This window comes from Dipodomys merriami, unplaced genomic scaffold, assembly GCF_024711535.1.
Source record: "Dipodomys merriami isolate MVZ:Mamm:240054 unplaced genomic scaffold, mDipMer1.0.p SCAF_5, whole genome shotgun sequence".
In the NCBI taxonomy this organism is placed as follows: Eukaryota; Metazoa; Chordata; class Mammalia; order Rodentia; family Heteromyidae; genus Dipodomys; species Dipodomys merriami.
In genome coordinates this window covers 14,082,501-14,099,149 of record NW_027206068.1, presented here as the reverse complement: position 1 = coordinate 14,099,149, position 16,649 = coordinate 14,082,501, and the positions used below count along the sequence as shown (strand labels likewise).

The 16,649-nt window shown below is 39.7% G+C and overlaps 1 protein-coding gene across 1 annotated transcript in view; it reads left to right on the top strand.

Annotated features, from left to right (window-relative positions):
• Nucleotides 1-16,649, top strand: part of Dnah11 (dynein axonemal heavy chain 11) — a 278,195-nt gene that overhangs the window by 164,432 nt on the left and 97,114 nt on the right.

The following is a 16,649-nucleotide window of genomic DNA, read 5'->3' as shown; positions in this document are numbered from 1 at the left end:
GTGTCTACAAGGTGCATCACCAAGGTTTGCTGTGACATGGGGTCTCCTGCATGCCACAGGCTGAGCAATGTGTGCATCTCTGTCCTCTCTAGTGCTCCATCTGTTATAGGACACAGATATCATAAATAGCTGTCCTACAGGACAAACATAAATGGCCCCTGGGACTGTAGAGGACAGCCCCTTCCCAACTGAAGTAATAGGGCGGTGATGTGCACAGGTCAAGCAGACATCAGGAACTTTCAGAGAGAGGAAATAATATGTGTGAAGGTGAACTGTAAAAAAGGTATTTGGAAAAACCTAAGCTAACTCTAAAAGACCGGAACATAGAGTTCCTGTGGGATGAACATGATTGGTAAATCTGAAAAACAAATTGGGGTGAAGCAAGAGGTTATAAATCACTAAATGAACAATGGGACATTTTTGTTATTTTTTTATTGTGAAAATACTGTACAGAGGGGTTACAATTACATGGGCAAGATAATGAGTACATTTCTTATCAAGCATTGTAGCCTCCTCCTTTGTTTCCCCTTCCCATCCCTTCCCATCTTCCCCCCACCCCCCTACTCCCCCCGCCCCCCGCACCAAAGTTGTAAAGTTCGTTTTCGACATAACGACTTGTACATCTCATTGTTGTAATGGGTCCACCTGTATCCCTATTTAAACGATTTGTTTTTCCCCTTCCCCTCCACAAATTATACTACCTCAAATACAGTGAAAGCAGGGGTTATACTGTGGGGGAGGGACATACAAAGCAACAAAGAAATAATCTTATATGTGTTATAAACAATCGCATAAAAGAAAAAAACATTTGAATACATATCTTAGGGTTCATTTCCCTTATCTGAACTTTTCTGCTTGACTCAGACATATACTAGATATTGCAAATAAGGGAAACCATGGGACCTATGTTTCTTTGGGCCTGGCTTACTTCACTTAATATAATTTTTTCCAAGCCTTTCCATTTCCTAACAAATGGGGCAATGTCATTCTTTCTGATGGAGGCATAGAATTCCATTGTGTATATATACCACATTTTCTTGATCCATTCATCTATTGAGGGGCATCTGGGTTGGTTCCATATCTTAGCTATAGTAAATAATGCTGCAATAAACATAGTTGTGCTGGTAGCTTTAGTATGGTCTTGTTTGTGAACCTTTGGGTAAATGCCCAAAAGTGGGATTGCTGGGTCATAGGGGAGCTCTATGTGGAGTCTTTTGAGGAACCTCCATACTGCTTTCCAAAGTGGTTGAACAAGTTTACACTCCCACCAACAATGCAGTAAGGTACAATGAGACATTTTTGAATCAAGGAAGTGAATTCAGAACTTCAGAGAAAATAACTCATGGGTCGTGTTCACATATTCAGAAGTTTAACCCAATGTCTTCTCCCTGGATATGCTGGAGCATATCCCATAGGAATGTAATATAACTAAAGAACACCCAGACTTCTAGCTGGAAGCCACTTTGAAAATGCTGTTATAGGGCTGGGAAGGTGGCTCAGTGGTAGAGCACTTGCCTTGCATGCCTGAGGCTCTGGGTTTGATTCCTCAGCACCACATAAGCAGAAAGAAAAAAGCCGGGAGTGGTGCTGTGGCTCAAGTAGTAGAGCGCTAGCCTTGAGCTGAAGAGCTGAGGGACAACGCCTAGGCCCAGAGTTCAGGCCCCATGACCGGACCCCCCCCCCAAAAAAAAAAAAAGAAAAAAAGAAAATGCTGTTATAGAAAACTGGAACTTCTTTTTAAAAAAACAACGTTTTAAATTGTTGTAAAGGTGATGTACAGAGGGGTTACAGTTACATAAGTCAGGTAAAGAGAACATTTCTTTTTGGACAATGTCATACCTACTCTCGCTCATTCCCAGTTTTCCCTCCCATCTCCATCCACGAGTTGTATGGTTCAAAACTGACACTTCTTAGTACAGAAATTGTTAGTAATTTAACTCTACTGCTTTGCAGCTGGGTGTGGTGGTACATGCAGAGTCAGGATCTGATTTTAAGGTCAGTCCTGGGTAAAGGTAGTAAGAGTTTGTCACAAAAAGAATATACAAACAATACAAAATGGCTTGCGGGTATGACTCAAGTGGTCAAATAGTTCCTAACATGCACATGGCCCTGGAGTCAATTCCAGCGGTACATACACCCATACCTGCTGCTTTGCTATTTCTTGTAGTATGCTATACCTTTCAAATTAATAATGGGCTCTGTGGGAGCTATCGAGCCTGGAGTATTAGGGGATAATGGCCACACATACCAACAACTAGAAATATACCCTTGCTTGTAGGTTGAGGAGCAGAGTATGTGAAGTTTTCCCAATACCCTCCGATTTCAAATTTCATTTAATGTGACTGAGTAATCCTGGGCAGAGTTTACTAAGTTTAAATTTAGGGTTTAGTTGCCTGAAGAATTTTTCTCTCCATCAGAAGCACAACTGAGCAGGGGCTGGTGATATAGCTCCATGGTAGAGTGCTTGCCCAACGCAAGTGAGGATCCATGCTTGATCTCTAGCATAGAAGTAATTTGCAAAATGTTTTCCAATGTATGTAACAATGCCAGTGACCTCTGTTTGCTCCATTGTGGTGTGTTTGGACCAAATTCTTTTAATGGAATGGGAAAACAGTACAGTAATAGGATCTGAGGTTGTGATATTACAAATCAGTGATTTGCAGAGTCCACTCCCAGAGCTACAGAACTGAAACTACTTGAAATCTGGAAAACACAAACTACTGAACATTTGCAAATTCTTCTGAATCCAAAACTCTGAGTATGACCTAGGAATACAGATTTTAACAAGACCTCCACATGATTCAGAGGCATGGTGGGATCTGAGAACCATTGTATAAATAATGGTAGACTGAACATCTTCTGCATCTTTGCTCCTTGAGTCTGTGTACTTCTTTTTTCTGACTTTTTTTAAAAAATATTATTATTAAGTCTTTTATTGTGAAAATACCATACAGAGGGGTTACAATTACCTGAGCAAGGTAATGAGTACATTTCTTATCAAGCATTGTTGCCTCCTCCTTTCTTTCCCCTTACCATCCCTGCCCTCCATCTCCCCCCACCCTCCTCCCACCCGCTAAAGTTGTAAAGTTCATTTTTCAACATAACATCTTGTACATCTCATTGTTGCAATGGGTCCACCTGTATCCCTATTTAAACAATTTGTTTTTTCCCTTCTACTCCCCAAATTATATCAACATCAAATACAATGAAAATGGGTTATACCGTGGGAGGGACATACAAAGCGACCAAGAAATCATCTTATAAATATGTTAGAAACAATAGCAAGAAAGAAAAACCATTTGAGTCCCTATCTAACATCAACTTCTCTGACCATTTCTGCTTGTCTGGAACCAACCTAGATGCCCCTCAGTAGATGAATGGATCAGGAAAATGTGGTATATATTATATATACACAATGAAATTCTGTGCCTCCATCAGAAAGAATGACATCGCCCCATTTGTTAGGAAATGGAAAGACTTGGAAAAAATTATATTAAGTGAAGTAAGCCAGGCCCAAAGAAACATAGGTCCCATGGTTTCCCTTATTTGTAATAACTAGTTTATGTCTGAGAATCTGTGTACTTGTACAGGAGGAATTCCTTGCAGGGGAATTAACTGGTGCAGTAGTTTTAACAAGTCATTTTATAACCTGCCTGCAAATTTTTTGATGCTGATCTTATTGACACCTGGGATCTAACTCCTCTGTCCTGGAATCTGGACTGAAGTAATGCTGACATCACCTTGGACTTGCTCAAAGGGCCAGCTTCTCCTCTGAATTGTGCCTATTGTTTGAATTCTGCCATGTTTAGCAATCAGCCTTATATGTGTTTCAGATATATTTTCCTCATTATTTAGTGTGCTTTTTAAGAGAAATATGGTACATGTTTAATTCTTTGTAACTTTTGAGCTTACAAAAAAAAAGTTTGCTGTGTGACAGTGCCTATCATCTGAGCTACTCAGAAGGCTGAGATCTGAGGATTGAGGTTTGAAGCCAGGCTGGGCAGGTAAATCTGAGGAACTCTTATTTCCAATTAACTAACAAAAAGCCAGAAGTGGAGGAGTGACTCAAATGGTAAAGCCACAGCCTTGAGCAAAAAATGTTGAATGAGAATGCAAGGCCTTAAGGCCTTTGCACGTGAAAAAACAAAAACGTAGCTTTCTGTGGCTGTGACAAAATGGCTGAGAAAAGCCAATGTATTACCATTTGGGCCCTGTGGCAGGGCTGAATGTCTTGGCAGCTAGAGATGAAGAGAGACAGGAGCCAAGCCCCAGTATCTACTTTCAGGACCATACCCCCAATTATGTCACTTCCTTCCACTAGCCCCACCTCCAAGAGGTTCCAAGCACTCTGGGCTGATGTGAGCCTTTGAGGAATATTTATTATGCAAATTATAACAAAATTTATTTATTGAATTACTAAGTGTTTTCCTAAGTGGTTTTGGGATTTCTTATACATTTAAGATGCTGACACTCTCCAAGATTATCTTCACTAGAAATTGGATCTTATTTGGCCTACACATAAGAGGTAACCTGGCCAAGAGTTCCTCAAAGCTTTTTACACAGTGAAGTCCAGACAGAGTCACAACGCCCTAGAGACCCTTGATCATCTAACCTTTGCATTCTTCCAGCTTTCACCCCAGTACTCCTACCTCCTGAGTGTAGAATGGTACTGTAGGATTAGATTCCTTTCAGGAAGAAGGAAGGAAAAAAGGAGCCTGGGATTGCTGTTTCAGAAAACCAGAGCTTCACCTGCAAACCCTATGTTTTGCCGGCCACAAGTGTAGCCATGGTAACCAGGGAGCAATAGGGAAGGAACATTTTTAACTTGGCACACTGCCCTTATGCATAAAGTTGGAAGTGGATCAGAAGTGGGTCCCCCAGAAGGTCCTTAACTGACAGATCGGTCATAGGTTGAAAACATATTTCCTACACCTGCTAGACCTACTGCTGAAGATAAGAATCCCATGGACTTTACGGCCTGAGCTGCCTTCAAACCTAGATACTCAGATCTCAGCCAACTGGGTAATAAGGGTTACAAGCATGAGCCACCAAGACCCAGCAAGATCTTTTCTGTTGTTCTGTTCATCTGTTTACCTGCCTCATTGCTTATCAAATGATGCAGAACTACATTCAATAATAATGCTGATAGTAGACATTTTAAAAATTGTAATCTAAGCAGGGATATCTTACGTTAGCTTTTAATTTTCGGGATATACATTTTGTCAATGAAATGTCTTCTAAACTCTTTTTTAGCGTCCATTGAGTTAATTTAATGGCTTTTCTTTTTGGATGTATTAAAAGTCATCTAGTACATATTGATATGCGCTGTTCTACATTTTTATATTTTTACACCTGTCTTTCTTTATGTGTTCCCTTTGATTCTAGCATAGGCAGGGCCTTACCAGCAAGGCCACCAGTTTGATATTCATCTCTGTGGATGCCTAAGCCTTTTTAGCATCTCATTTTTAGTGTTTAACACAGCACAAGCTGAGATCTCTGTTGGAAGATGGAGGTAAATCATCCCTCCTCCCCATTCTCAGCTATTAACTGAATAACTTTTCCCTTTCCTTGTAAACTGAGGAGAAGCCTTTAGCTTGTTTGCTGAAGGCTGAAACTCTACCATTTGAGCCACAGCTCTACTTCTGGATTTTTGGTAGCTAATTGGAGATAAGACTTTTCTGCCTGGGCTGGCTTCACACTCTGATCTCAGATCTCAGCCTTCCGAGTAGCTAGGAATACAGTTGTGAACCTTGTTTTGTTTCCAGTGCTATTGAGAAACAGGCTCTCTCTCCCTCAAAAAAAAAAAAAGGTGTCTTACTTTGGATGTCATTTGTTTGTTCCTTACTTTGATGCATCATGAGAAAGGTCAATGGTCAGAACTGTGACTTCCTTCCCTGAGAGAAACCTCAGATGACCAAAAAAAAAAACCCAAAAAACAAAAACATGATGAAATCACAGCTTTATTCTTCACAAGTATGTACATAACTCTCCTAATATCCTTGGAGTTTTAAAAGAATTCCAAATTACTCCTTAGTTTTAAGCAACATACTATTTAGCAGCACGAACTAAGGACTAACTTCCTGATGAGCTGCTATCTCCTTTGCCCATGCTCCGAACCGTGATCAACACCTGGCAGGCCATGATGAATAATGGGGTCATTGCCAGCCCCTTCCCCATGCTAACACCCAGAGTTGCCTCTCATCCGCAATGCAGAGCAGTGGGAACCTGCTAGCAAAAGAAGAGTGACCTCTGAACTCTGCAGGTCTGTTCACCTTAACTGGGGACAGATGGATGTGTTGGGACTGCTGCAAATAAGCTAGTCAGTGAGGGTCTCCCGCTTTGTCTCTGTCACGGCTGTGTGTGTGCATCCTTTCCTGCATTATTCTCAGCTTGTTCTATAGTTCAGCGCTTTCTCCTGTGGCCCTTCCTTAAATCAGCAACTTTTCCTTTTTGTTCTTCTCAGCCACTGAAGCTACAGAGCAAAGGACACTAGATTTATTTAGAAACTTGTAACTGTTCACTTGGATTGTACATAGCTATCTACCTCACACACATATATGCATGTGCCTATATCTAATATACATATGTGTACATATATGCATATATAGACAGTCTACGCTGACAATACAAGAAATATATGCTTGTTGTAGAGAATTTAAAATAATGAACTATATAAAGAAAGGTAAAGTATCATAAATTAATTTGTCTAGAAGTAACATACTGGTATGTTTCTCCTCTGTTTATAACATGTATCTAAACACAAGGAATATATTCAGGAATATTTTTACTCATATCTCACAGAACTTTGTTTTCTCTTTTCTTTTTGATTAGAAGTCTCGCTCAAAAAATATTAAGCAATACCAGAACTTGATGTGTGGAGTGAGCTGTTTAACTCAATGTGCTTTAGTCTCTATAACACCATGGATAAAACTACACTTTTATACCCTTCGTTAGAGTTCTTATTGGCTGTGGGTTTTATTGGTTTGTAGGAACACTTTGTTTTTGTCTTTGTCCACAATATTCTCTTCTCTGCTATAGGCTGCCAGTATTTCTCGAAGCTTATTTAAATTCAGCTATGTTTATGATGACCTCAGGTTTACATTTACGTGTGTCAAAAATTCAGAATTTTCTTTATGGCTTTTTAATGCTAGGACTTTTTAAGAAGCATTTCTGCACTGCATGGTTATAAAAGAAGTCATCCTGAATTTTCTTTAACCTGATGTATAATACCTTTAATATTTTGTAGAATTTGAGGTATAGTAGAAGGTAGCTTTCCTAAGTTTTTACCCCAATGCCCTACTACCATTATACAATCATTCCTTAACCAATTGTCGGGGAAGTTTCCTATTTTGTATATTAAATGACTAAATATATGGGATTCTGTCTTGGGATTTCTACTGTTTTATTAATTTGTTCATGTATGGATTATCTTTCCATTACTCTGACAAAATACTCAAGAAAAAACAACTTACATTAAAAATATTCATCTGACTCAACATAAAAATGTAAAACCCTTTAGGGATGGATCAAAGGAAGTATGTCTGTCTGCCTTGCCAGTGTGTTTTACTTGTCAAGACCTCTTGTTTCTGTACTTAGGGCTTTCAGCTCCTGCTTCTCATATTCTCCTCTTAGCTGACATGAGTAGAATGAAAAGAAAATTAAATCCAGGCACCAGTGGCTCATGCCTGTAATCCTAGCTATTCAGGAGGCTGTGATATAGAGGATTGTGATCCAAGGCCAGCCTAAGGAGAAATGTCTGTGAGACTCCATCTCCAGATCAGATGCATAGCTCAAGTGGTAGAGTACTAGACCGAAGCAAGAAAACCAAGCAAGAGCGCAAGACTCTGAGTTCAAACCCTGGTAGTGGCATGGATGGGGACACACACACACACACACACACACACACACACACACACACACACACACACACACACACACACACACACACACACACACACACACACACACACACACACACACACACACACACACACACACACACACACACACACACACACACACACACACGCACACACACGCACACACACGCACACACACGCACACACACGCACACACACGCACACACACGCACACACACGCACACACACGCACACACACGCACACACACGCACACACACGCACACACACGCACACACACGCACACACACGCACACACACGATGTGCTCTGTATCTGAGGCTCACCATCTTTAATATTGCATGAAACACATCTTCCAGAATTATTAGGACACAAATATCAACATTTTATTTTGCCCAAAGAGCTTTTCAAAGTAGCACCTATCTATGTCTTTATTTAAATATTTTTCACTCAGCAAGCATTTATTGAGTGCCTGTGGTGTACTGGGTCCTGGGGAAATGATAAGGAGCAGGAAGCAACCCCCAACTCATGCCCACCTAGAACTAGCTCATCGCGAGAAGCTCCAATTATAGGAACAAATATAAACAATATATATGAGTCACATAGGATGACAGAAGACTTAACAAAAAAAAAAGATTACAATGAAGGCATGATTAGGAAGGGTCCTAAAGACTGAATAAAAGTTTTCTCTATTATTTTATATTTTAGAAAATTAGGAAGCGATGTTATGGCTCATAGTGGTGCTGCGTTAGCTAGCTTTGAGCAAAAAAAGCTCAGGGACAGTGCCCAGGCCCTGAGGTCAAGCCCCATGACTGACAAAAATAAACGTAAGTACTTGAATTTGACCTTAGCATTTCATAATTGCCAGGCAGGTGCTCTATTTAAACTATGTCTCCAGCCCTTTTTGCTCTGATTTTTTTTTTTTTTTTTTTTGGTGCTGGTTCACATGTTTAAACTCAGGGCTTGGATACTGCTCCTGAGCTGCTTTTGCTTAGGGCTACTGCTCTACCACTTGAGCCACAGCCCTACATTGGCTTTTTTCTGGTAGTTTATTGAAGATGAGTATCTTATGAAATTTCCTGTCTGGGCAGGCTTCACACTGTAGTCCTCATATCTCAGCTTCCTGAGTTGCCAGGATTATAGGCTTGAGCTACTGATGCCCAGTTCCGATTATTTTTAATACATTTTTATTAAGAAAATAGTGTATAGAGGGGTTACAGTTACATGAGTAAGGTGATGAGTACATTTCCCATCGAGCATTGTTACCTCCTCCTTTGTTTTTCCCCTACCATCCCTTCCCTCCCCATCTCACCAACTCCTCCCTTCTTCCCTGCCACAAGTTGTAAAGTTCATTTTCAACATAGTGTCTTGTACATCTCATTGTTACAACGGGTCAACCTGTATCCCTATTTAAGCATTTTGTTTTTTCCCTTCCCCTCCCCAAATTAGAAAAGTGTATATACAAGATGCAGGGCACTGGAATCAAATACAGTGAAAACAAGGGTTATACCATGGGGGAAGAACATGCAAAAGAAACAAAAAAAAATTACATAGTACATTATAAGTCCATTAAAAACAATAGCAAGAAAGAAAAAAACACTGTGTCCCTGTCTTTGGGTTCATTTCATTTAAAATCATCTTACATGGTCATGTGTACATAGCTTTTGACCTTTTCTGCTTGTCCTAGACATATACTAGATATTGCAAATAAGAGAAACCATGGGACCTATGGTTCTTTGGGCCTGGCTTCTTCACTTAATATAATTTTTTCCAAGTCTTTCCATTTCATAACAAATGGGGCAATATCATTCTTTCTGATGGAGGCATAGAATTCCATTGTGTATATATACATTTTCTTGATCCATTCATCCACTGAGGGCATCTGGGTTGGTTCCATATCTTAACTATGGTAAATAATGCTGTGATAAACATAGTTGTGCTGGTAGCTTTAGTATAGCCTTGTTTGTGATCCTTTGGGTAAATGCCCAAAAGTGGGATTGCTGGGTCACAGGGGAGCTCTATGTGAAGTCTTTTGAAGAACCTCCATACTGCTTTCCAAAGTGGTTGAACAAGTTTACATTCCCACCAACAATGCAATAGGGTTCCCTTCTGTCCCCATCCTTTCCAGCATCTCTTATTACTAGATTTCTTGATTAAAGCCATTCTAGCTGGGGTGAGGTGGTACCTCAATGTTGTTTTGATTTGCGTTTCTTTTATGGCTAGAGAGCTTGAGCATTTCTTCATGTGTCTATTGGCCATCGTTCTTTCCTCTTCAGAGAAGTTTCTCTTTAAGTCTTTAGCCCACTTATTTATTGGGCAGTTGTTTCTTTGAGGATTTGTTAGTAGGGGATTTAGTTTTTTGAGTTCTAAGCATATTTTAGATATGAGACCCTTGTCCGTTGAATGGCTAGTGAAGATCTCCCAATCTGTGGGCTTTTCTATTGATCTTGCTAGCTATGTCCTTTGCCATGCAGAAACTCTGCAGCTTCATGCAATCCCATTTGTCCAACCTTTCTTTGATTTGTTGTGTTTCTTTTCTTTTTTTGGGGGGGAGGTCCGGTTGTGGGGCCTGAACTCTGGGCCTGGGCGCTGTCCTTCAGCTCTTCAGCTCAAGGCTAGTGCTGTACTACTTGAGCCACAGCGTCACTTCCGGCTTTTTTTTTCTTTTTGCTTATGTGGTGCTGAGGAATCGAACCCAGGGCCTTGAGCATGCAAGGCAAGCACTCTACCACTGAGCCTCCTTCCCAGCCACGATTTGTTGTGTTTCTATTAAGAAAATTTTGGCTTGTGCTAAGGAGACCTGGAGTTTCTCCTATTCCTTCCTGCTTTGACTTCAAGGTCTTTGGTCCATTTGTAGTTGATTCTTTTGCAGGGTGATATATAAGGATCTAGCTTTAGTTTTCCACAGGTGATTAACCAGTTTTACCAACACCATTTACTGAAGAGGCTGTCTTTCTTCCATTCTATTTTTTTTTAGCATTCTTATCGAAAATTAGGTGGCTATAGGTCTGTGGGTTCATTTCTGGGTCTTCAGTTATATTCCATTGGTCCTCAGGTCTGTTCTTGTGCCAGTACCAAGCTGTTTTTATTACTATAGCTTTGTAGTAGAGTTTGAAATTTGGTATTGAATTCCTCTAGCACTGTTCTTTCTCTTAAGGATCCTTTTTGCTATTCAGAATCTTTTATTCCAGATGAATTTTTGGATTGCTTCTATTTCATTGAAGAAAGAGGTTGGAATATTAACAGGTATCGTATTGAATTTGTAGCTAGCCTTTGGAAGTATTGCCATTTTCACAATGTTGATCCTTCCAATCCAGGAGCATGGAAGGTTTTTCCACTTCCTTAAGTTCTGCTTTAATTTCCTTTTTCATGTGTTTAAAGTTTTCATTGTAGAAGTCCTTCGCTTCTTTAGTTAACTCCTAGGCATTTTATTTTTTGTGTGGCTATTACAAGAGGAGTTGCTTTCCTGATTTCAGCCATGCTCTTTTCATTGTTGGCATACAGAAAAGCCATTGATTTTTGAGGGTTAATTTTATACCCTGTTACTTTGCCAAACTTAAGTAATTTGGGAGTGGAATCCATGGGATTTTTTAAATACAAAATCATGTCATCTGCAAAGAGGGAGAGTTTTATTTCATCTTTCCCTATTTGGATCCCCTTTATGTTTGCATCTTGTTTTATTGTTGTAGCTAGACATTCTAATACTAGATTGAAGTGGAGAGAGTGGACATCCTTGTCTCATTCCTCAGTTTAGAGGAAATGGCTTTAGCTTTGCTCTGATTATTTTTTGACAGAGACTTGCTTTTTGCCTGGGCTGGCCAAGACGGTGATAGTTATACTTCCTGTCATGGCCGGGATGACAAGTAACACACTCAGTTTAGTATTTGGAGATGGAATCTTGTGAACTTTATGTCTAGGATGGCATTCTTCTGATCTCTACTTCCTGGTTACCTAGGATTAGGATTATAGGAATGAGCCATTGGCACTCAGCATCAAAAACAAATAGTAATAGCAGCAGGAATAAAGGGCTGGATCCTAAAAGAAAAGATATAGCTACATATTTAATAAACTTTCCATTTTGTTCTCCTTTTACAAACATTCAGATCTAGCTTGCACCACCAGCACCTAGCTCTGTGAGACTCTGATCTCTAATTGGAGCTGTGGCTCAGGTCTAGGTAGAGCACCAGTTTTGGGTGAAAAAGCTTAGTAATAGCACCCTGGACCTGAGTTCAAGCCCCAAAACAGGCACAAAAAGAACTTTAAAAAGCATTAAAATTGACACGTAATAGGGGAGCAATATGGGTGGAATATGATGTTGTAAGACATTGAACTTGGAGAATATTGTCTGTACTTAACCTCCATTCTTGGGGAGTTCTTTCTGGAAGCCTTAGTTCTTATTCTTCTTGAAGTATCCTGGGGCTCTGGAGGATTACTGTAAACCTAAGTTATTGATAGAAGTTTCTGAAGTAAATATAGGGGAGGGTTACTTTTATCGGAGAATAAGCTATATCCACTTGGGAAAAATACAGAGTGATTGTAGCAATTCAAATTTCCATTACCAAATTTAATGGAATGAGTCCTGTTAGTGATACATAAATAAATATATATGTAGGATGGGGTTGTAGCTAAAAGAAATTGAAACATGTTACAAAGCACAGTGAACTGTGGGATATTGCAAATGAGTCACAACACCTGGGTAGAAAGAGAGGCAAAAAAGAAGAATAGTAAATTCTATGGTATGGTTTCCAAAAGCCAGTTCCTGACATCCAAATGTTAGAGCAGCAGGAAATACGCAATGGTGATTTCAGGGTTTGCTTTTTTATTTGTAAGAATTTGCTTTTAGAAAGGAGCACAGCTGCCTGCAACATTTTTAAGGCTTGTTTATTTAGCTCACTTTTCTTTCCATCCTCCTTGTTGGAAGTATTTGGTCATTTGCAATAGTCAGGAATTTGCAGGGCGGGGGGCAGTGGTGAGGAAGCATGTATGTGCCAGAGAATTCAAGCACTAAAAATTAGACAACATCTTTTCAGTTGAAGGAAGGAACTCTTCTCCAACACCCCTCCCCTCCCCGAATTTTAATTATGCCTCAAGGGCAGAAATAGACTCAGATCTGCTCCCCAGATTGTATTCATTAGCAAGAAGGCGCACACCTCTTTATAACCTCTCTAGCCATCTCCTTTTGGTGACCTGACTAGCCCTTAGTTGTCTGTTCCTTTTGGTCCATGTGCCTATATCCTGTGATATGATCCTGAACTCATTTTCTCATTGGAATCCTGTCAAAAAACAGATACTTTCCATGCACTGTTTACCACAGGGCTGCTCAAAATTCTGTCTCTAGGCTATGTTGGAATATGTCAAATTTGGTGCCTCCTTTCCTTCCTTCCTTCCTTCCTTCCTTCCTTCCATCCTTCCTTCCTTCCTTCCTTCCCACCTTCCCCCTTCCCCCCTCTCTCTTTCTTCCTTTCCTTCTATTGGTGGCAATGGGTTTAAACTCAGGATCTGAGGCTCTTTCTTGGCTTGTGTTCTCAGTTGTCACTCCAGCCACACCCTCAGCATAACTTTTTGCTGGTTAATTGAAAATTGAGCTTCATGAATTAGTCTGCCTGGGCTGACTTTGAATCTTGATCCTCTGGATCTCAGCCTCCTGAGTAGCTAGAATTAAAGATATGAGCCACCAGTGCCCACCTCTTCCATCTTATTTAGTTCAGACATTGGTGGGGTATATGCATACGTTCTGTTTTACCTCAGATATCCATGGGAAGAACCACATGTAACATCCATAATGCTGCCTAGCCAACCATTTATTGACTATGAAGTCAGCTAAGAGTTCCTGGGAGTTGAATCTACAGTGTGGTCTTCCATGTACATCTATTAATGAAGCTCGGCCTCACCCTACCCCCCCCCAGCCTACAAAGCCCCTGTCAGCATACTTTTCATATTAATGAAGGAAATGGACATTCACATATATGTCGTCATAGCCTGAGGTAATTTGAAAATAAATTATAGACAACCTAATACCTCTGTCAAGCCCACATCAGCCTCACACCACAGTCCTCTTACCATGCTTCCACATAGCTGTGATGAAAGGATGATCGCCATGCCGAACTTGGGGGATTTTTTTTTTTTTGGCTTTTTGTTTTTTGTTTTTGCCCAGTCTGGCATCGAATTGTAATCCTCCCATTTCCACCTCTCAAGTAAGTGATATTACAGGCGTAAGCCACTGTGCTCTGCCCTGTGTAGACTAATGTGGAGTAAAACAGACTAACCAGTTGTTCTAGACATTAGTAGGGCTTCTGAGAAAATCTCACATAAGACTGCTATCAAGGAAAGCAGAATTCTATACTCTTTCTAGTAAAGCAGAAGTTGTTGGAGAATATGTTAGGTTACTCATTTTATACCTAGTGCTAGGAGCTTCTCAGAAGCTACTAAGAAATACATACAAAATTTCTATAATTTAATTTCCAGTTCTAGTTTTGATGATAGATTTTTTTATTCTTTCATCTGCTTTAAATCACCTTAAATTTAATTTATGTAGACAGAGACCTAGATTTCCTGAGCATCACACCAACTGCAAATATATCCTCCCCCCATAAACACAAATGTGAATATTTTAGTCAAGTATCCCATGGCAAATGACAATTATGGCACCATTGTGGTTGTCAAAGCCTTGGCGAGGTGGGGGGAGGGTGAGGTTGAAAATTCAGACAGCTGAGTACTGTCCACATAGTTTCTGATTTCTTAGGTCTGGAGAAGCTCCACGAATTTACAGAAATGTCTGTTGAGTGCCCAGCCTATTCTTTATGATTGTTATCTCTGATGAATGCCCCTCCCCCACTGAAACAATGTGAAATCTAAGTAGATTATGGAGATCTTTATTTAAGAAAATAACATAGAAGAAAAGATCTTTCATTGTGGGAAAAAAGAAAAGTGATTCCTTGAATGACTTTGTATATTATTTTTCAGTAATAATGAAGGCCTACCAGTACAGTACTGCAGGGAAAGCACTTTTTCCTGAGGATAAGCAAATGTGGTCCACACATCACTCTCTAAACAGAGATTAAGCAATTGTGATCTAATCAGATTACAAGATCTGATGTGAGGAGTAGTCCAAAGATTGAAACCGATTAAATGGAAAAGTCACAGAAATGGTGGGAATCTGAAATACAGAATGAGTTTGTTTCCTCTGCAGTGCTATCCTTATGGGTACATCAGGTTTCTAAAATTGGCGTGAATAAAAGATGAGTTCGGTGTAGAAAACTAGCTTTGGGGAAAGAAAAGAGAAATACTCACGTGTGGGAGAAAAGAGGCTGGCAAGAGAAAACTAAGACTGGAGTATAGCTGAAAATTATGCCTTGTAACAGAGATTCCTTAACTTTAATGCAGACCATATTAGAAGGAATTTTCAACTTTTAACTAGAATCTTACTATGAATAATCACCACTAATATATCATTAAGACATTTGAACATATAAAAAAATGAAAAGCAAAAATGTAAAAAAAAAATGCCCAAACCTAAGACCTAAAACTATAAAACTCCTAGAAGAAAACGTAGAGAAATGTTCTGACATTGGTCCATTGGTCTTGACAATGATTGCTTGGATATGACTTACCAAATGTACAGGAAACAAGAGAAAAAATAGACAAATGGAATTCCACTAAACTAAAAGCTTCTGCACAGCAAAAGATGCCAGTCACCAAGGGCTCACATCTAGAATCCTAACTACTCAGGAGGATCGTGGTTTGAAGCCAGCCCAAGCAGAAAAGTCCATGAAACTCTTCTGTCAAATTAACCAGCAAAAAGCTAGAAGTGGAGCTGTGATTCCAGTGGTAGAGGATCAGCTTTGAGCAATAAAACTCATCACCCTGGCTCCAAGTTCAAGCCCCAGGACAAAAAAAAAAAAAAACAAAAAACAGCAAACAGAGTGAAAATTCACACTATAAAATGGGAGGAAATATTTGAAACCATACATAGAATGAAGGGTTAATACCTACATTTTGGAAGAAACTCCTATTCCTTAATAGTGAGAAACAACCCAATTAAAAAGTGGATGAAAGAATTTGTCTGAAGAGAAGAATATGTAAACAAAAATACTCAGCATGGCTAATTGTCAGGGAAAAACACCATGAGGTCACATACAGATGTGACCTCACATCTGTATGATTTGCCACTGTGGTGTTTAAAAAAATTGTTATTATAAAGATGATGTACAGAGGGGTTACAGTTCATAAGTCAAGTAATGAGTATATTTCTTTTTTACAATGTCACCCTTTCCCTTGCTTGCTTTCAGATTTTCCCTTATGTCTCTAGTTCAGTTTCAACATTGTGTCTAATGAGTACCATTGCTGTATTTGTTCACCCCCTTGTCCCTCCATTTCTGTTTCCCCCCTTACCCTCCCAAAGACATGTAAACAAGACCAAAGCAAAAGAAAACAAAACCAGCAACCAGAGCAAAATGAGAAAGAAAAAAGCCTCTTGTTTACATTTCCTGGAATTTATTTTGATAAGCCAGTATAGTTTTTAAACCCTTGTACACAATTGGAAAGAATGTGAAAGCATATAACCGATTTGAAAAAAATAATTCTTCAAAAAAAATAAAAACAGAATGACTATATGACCATCCTGTGTGTGTGTGTCTCTCTCTCTCTCTCTCTCTCTCTCTTCTCTCTCTCTCTCTCTCTCTCTCTCTCTCTCTCTCTTTCTCTCTCTCTCTCTCTCTCTCTCTCTCTCTCTCTCTCTCTCTCTCTCTCTCTCTCTCTCTCTCTCTCTCTCTC